This window comes from Puma concolor, chromosome C1 (genome assembly GCF_028749965.1).
Source record: "Puma concolor isolate L17-30 chromosome C1, mPumCon1.1.hap2, whole genome shotgun sequence".
Classification (NCBI taxonomy): domain Eukaryota; kingdom Metazoa; phylum Chordata; class Mammalia; order Carnivora; family Felidae; genus Puma; species Puma concolor.
In genome coordinates, this window is record NC_141674.1 from 158,937,927 (window position 1) to 158,943,593 (window position 5,667).

Consider the following 5,667-nt stretch of genomic DNA (forward strand, 5'->3'; position numbering starts at 1 on the left):
AACATCTGGGCATGTTTACTATTGTGCCTAACAGTCTGACATTAGAGTAATTAAAATCCATTCCATTACTGTCCTGCCACCTACATCTTTACTTTTAATTAAATTTTGCACTTTCAAAAAGGAACTTTTCAAACCAAGGTACCTATGTTTTTTATACTCTGCACCACTGCACTCCTATAGCAGGATATAATGAACACATAGAGATATTTATAGATAGAGATACCAGACCTGAAGGAGCTCGAGTAAAATTTGTTATGTGAGACATAACTTACAGCCTAGAAGAGCAGATCAGAAGTTTTAATGTCACCCTTAATGGTGTACTAATGAAGGCTTTCTACATGTAGAAAGTTGGCTGAATAATAGGCCATTAGACCATGAACAGAAAATTTGAATTTATATTTCCTCTTCATCTTACTTCTTTCCATTAAGCCTTGATGTATAAAAAATTGTGTGGCAATTGACTGCAGCCTACAATGGATCATTTGTGTAGAGAAAGTGATGATAATGGTGGTTGGGCCCTGAAACTCACTGGAAGCAATTTTCAAAGAAGGACGCCCCTCTTTCTTCATAAGTCAGTTTTACTTTGTGAAAACATAAATGATTTCCCTGTTTTGTAATGTTGCTGAAAATTCTTTTTGCATCTGTGTTATATAATATTTAAACCTCAAAGAAATACTATAGGGAAACTATATATACAAATACAGTTGGGTAGGACAGACTTGTTGAATATCCTTTCAGTAGGGCAAGAATTTTCCCATTGGACATGTAGGAATGGTAGCCCTTATATTTAGATAAAAATTAAATGTATATTGTGAAGATTAATGATGTACAAAAGCCTTCCATAGAGAATAAAATAATTTTTTTTTCAACGTTTTTATTTATTTTTGGGACAGAGAGAGACAGAGCATGAACGGGGGAGGGGCAGAGAGAGAGGGAGACACAGAATCGGAAACAGGCTCCAGGCTCCCAGCCACCAGCCCAGAGCCCGACGCGGGGCTCGAACTCACGGACCGCGAGATCGTGACCTGGCTGAAGTCGGACGCTTAACCGACTGCGCCACCCAGGCGCCCCGAGAATAAAATAATTTTTAATATTCATACTTTTAAACTCTTTATTGGGCTTTCATAATTACACTACACTATTCAGTTCCATATCTCAGGAAGTTTTTAGCAACATTAACAACCTGAAATATAGGCAGTAGGGGTCTGAGCCACTGAAAACATCACAAGGCATTTTTCTACTTTATCTTCTTTCTAGTAGAATGCAAACTGATACATCTATCATGCTATCAACCAGAAAGATCTAAAAATTTCATTTTTTTTGCATTTTCAATTACCTGTAATAATTAATATGTATAATGACAAAAAGCAATTTTATCACTTAAAGTGCCTTCCGATCTATCAAAAAGTAATATCCAGGTTAGGGTAAAGTAAATTTTATTGCACAGTATTATAAGGCTTTAACTGATCAGTAATTTGAGCAGAGGGTAACTTTGTTCTCCCCTCCCCCCAAAAAACCCTCCTCCCTCAAAGTCTTAATGGCCTTGGGGTTGTAATCAGCCTGACCTAGAGCAAGAAAAGTGCATTAGGATCAAATAACATGTCTTATTGCTCTTTGCAGTGTTACACAGGAAGCGTGTATAATCCCAGGGCGGATATGCTTGGAGGTGGGGGCAGGGGGCCTACAAACCGGTGGGACTGGACTCGGACTTGGACCAGGGTTGGGGACACAGCAGAGAAGAGCAGGAATCTTTTGCAGAGGGAGTGCAGCTACTCGGATAGAGCTACAAGGATAGTGTCAGAGATTTTGGGAAGCTGTGATCCAGAGTGCAGAGCCCTGCTGAGCCGAGGATGCCAGGCCTCCCACTCCCAGTCACAAGCACCATGGACGATAAACCACCAAGCCAGAGAATCCAGGTTGTGCTTTAGCCGGGAGCTCGGTTTAGGGAAACTAGGTGGACGTGTGGGTGCCTGCAGCTGGGGAAATGTGCCTAAGCGGCACATCCCAGTGGCCACCCCCTGGAGGGGGGGGGGGGGGGTCACGGCAATGGGAGGAAAGCAGCTTCCGCCAACCGGCCAGAGTTTGGAATAAAGAGACTTGCACAGAATTCGAGTGAAATACTCTTTCTTGGAGGAGCTACAGGATAAGGAGAAGCCGACCTGGGAGTGGAAGCAAACCGAACTGGCCAGAGAAAGACCTTGATTCCACAGCTCAGGACTAATGATAGAGATCTGGGGACCACATAGGGAGTCACACCAAGGAGTGCCTGGAAAGGACTGGGACCTGCCTAGCCACGTATATGAGGTGGCAAATGTGTTACTGAGCTCAGTCTCAGCTGGCTTGTAACTTGGGTTTTTCGGACACTGGGGCAAAAGGCTCAGTGCTTGCTGCAGCGATTCTCTGAGTGCGGTGCTGGGACCGGCAGCACCGATATAACCTTGGACTAAGTTAGAAATGCAAAATGTCAGCCCATACTTTACCCTCGGCCAGAAACACTGACGTCTGTGGGTTAGGTGTTTCTAGTGCAAATTGAAGCTTGAGAACCACTGACTCACTTGAATGAATCCTGAGAATAGTGTCTAAACTACAGACGCACCGCGGAAGGAGCACTGTTGAAGGAGAAAGTGGAGAATACCACGTACCCAGGGAGGCCGCTCTAAAAAAAGAAATATCCCTTCCTTTTGGTCCAATAAGTTTTTAAAGATGAGTGTTGCTGGGGACTGTGTCCAACAAGGCTTTCTCCATTGTGAGGGCTGCTCCTTTCCTCTTCTGTCACATGCTCACTCTTGGCCCAGGGAAGAAGGAACACTTTGGACTACATTACCCCCCCTCACAAGAGACTCCTCTTCTTTCTCAGCCACTTACTTGATATTCTTGTTAGCAGAAGAAAGCCTGGTATGGTCCCTATCTTGATACTAGAGAATGAGAAGCGAACAGCTCTCCCCTCACAATCCATTCCCCTTTATGCCCCACCCCACCACCCAGGGTCTAAGAGTAGATAATCCTCCTTCTGACTTATGATCAAAAGTCAATAGTAGCCTAACAACACTATGCCACCAATGCCTATGTCATCTATCTCACTATCTCATCAGGTAGGCATTTTATCATCTCACAAGAAGAAGGGTAATTACAGTACAATAAATACAGTACAACAATCGATCATGCACTAGGCCACAGAACAAGTCTCTAGAATGGTCTGACCACAATATAAGTTAAAAATTACTAAGAAAAGGATAATTTAAAAACCACATGCATTTGGAGAACACATACATATGTGCACCTGCATGCACCTAAGCACATGTATGTACACACACACACACACAAACTTCTAAATAAGCCATGGTCAAAGAAGAAATCTTAATAGAAATTTTAAAATATTAGAAATAAAAAATAGGAAAGCTACTACATATTAAAACCTGTAAGTCTGGGAAAGCAGCTTAAAAAATTCTATAGGGAAAAGTAGAAAGGCTAAAATTAATGAACTAAGTATCCTAAGTATGGATTTATAAAAACAACAGCAGAATCAACCCAAATAAAGCAAAGGAAATGAAAAGAAAAGAAAGAGCAAAAGTTAATGAAGTATAAAACAAAATAAAATATTGAATTAAGCTGTTGATTGGTTCTTTGAAAGGATTAATAAATTGAGCAAACCTTTGGCAGAATTAAGACAAAAAAGCATAAAAATATTATTTATAAGGTAAAAGTGGACATACTACAGCAGATACCTAAAAGTTAAAATCACATACTATCAACAACTTTACACCAATAAATTTGTAGAAAAGCAAGCCCAAAAGACAAAATTCTAAAAAAATACGCATTATCAAAACTCACTCAAGAAACAAAATATAACTGGATAATTTAATTACTATTAAAGACATTTAATGAGTATTTGCAAAATAAATCTTCCTACAAAGAAAACACAGGCCAGATAGTTCCATAGGTGAGTTCAAAAACAGATAATCTCATTCAGACTTTTTCAGGAAGTAGAAAAAAAAGGAACACACCTGAACTATTTTCAAGGTTTGAGGGTCTAGGATAACCTTGATACCAAAACCAAAGTTAATATACAAAGGAAAATTATAAGCCAATCTCATTTATGGCTATAGATATAAAAATTTAAACAGAATATTCACAAACTGAATCCAACACTCTTGCCCGGAACTAGACCCACAAACGTACGGCCAACTCATCTTTGACAAAGCAGGAAAGAACATCCAATGGAAAAAAGACAGTCTCTTCAACAAATGGTGCTGGGAGAACTGGACAGCAACATGCAGAAGGTTGAAACTAGACCACTTTCTCACACCATTCACAAAAATAAACTCAAAATGGATAAAGGACCTGAATGTGAGACAGGAAACCATCAAAACCTTAGAGGAGAAAGCAGGAAAAGACCTCTCTGACCTCAGCCGTAGCAATCTCTTACTCCACACATCCCCAAAGGCAAGGGAATTAAAAGCAAAAGTGAATTACTGGGACCTTATGAAGATAAAAAGCTTCTGCACAGCAAAGGAAACAACCAACAAAACTAAAAGGCAACCAACGGAATGGGAAAAGATATTTGCAAATGACATATCGGACAAAGGGCTAGTATCCAAAATCTATAAAGAGCTCACCAAACTCCACACCCGAAAAGCAAATAACCCAGTGAAGAAATGGGCAGAAAACATGAATAGACACTTCTCTAAAGAAGACATGCGGATGGCCAACAGGCACATGAAAAGATGTTCAGCGTCGCTCCTTATCAGGGAAATACAAATCAAAACCACACTCAGATATCACCTCACGCCAGTCAGAGTGGCCAAAATGAACAAATCAGGAGACTATAGATGCTGGAGAGGATGTGGAGAAACGGGAACCCTCTTGCACTGTTGGTGGGAATGCAAATTGGTGCAGCCGCTCTGGAAAGCAGTGTGGAGGTTCCTCAGAAAATTAAAAATAGACCTACCCTATGACCCAGCAATAGCACTGCTAGGAATTTATCCAAGGGACACAGGAGTACTGATGCATAGGGGCACTTGTACCCCAATGTTCATAGCAGCACTCTCAACAATAGCCAAATTATGGAAAGAGCCTAAATGTCCATCAACTGATGAATGGATAAAGAAATTGTGGTTTATATACACAATGGAGTACTACGTGGCAATGAGAAAAAATGAAATATGGCCTTTTGTAGCAACGTGGATGGAACTGGAGAGTGTGATGCTAAGTGAAATAAGCCATACAGAGAAAGACAGATACCATATGGTTTCACTCTTATGTGGATCCTGAGAAACTTAAGAAAAACCCATGGGGGAGGGGAACAAAAAAAAAAAAAAAAGAGGTTAGAGTGGGAGAGAGCCAAAGCATAAGAGACTGTTGAGAACTGAGAACAAACTAAGGGTCGAGGGGGGGTGGGAGGGAGGAGAGGGTGGGTGATGGGTACTGAGGAGGGCACCTTTTGGGATGAGCACTGGGTGTTGTATGGAAACCAATTTGACAATAAATTTCATATATAAATAAAAAAAAAAAAAAAAAGAAGATAATCAGGGAAAAAAAAAAAAAAAAAAAAGATTGCACATCATGGATAATTGGATTTATTCCAGGAAGGCAGGGTTGATTCAATATTTAAAAAAAAAAAAAAATCTATTGATATAAATCACTATGTTGACAGATTGAAGATGAAAA

The 5,667-nt window shown here is 40.3% G+C and overlaps 1 protein-coding gene across 2 annotated transcripts in view; it reads right to left on the reverse strand.

The window, feature by feature from the left end:
• The window catches only part of SPC25 (SPC25 component of NDC80 kinetochore complex), a 34,515-nt gene that overhangs the window by 7,636 nt on the left and 21,212 nt on the right, over positions 1–5,667 (reverse strand). The gene's annotated exons all lie outside the window — the stretch shown is intronic.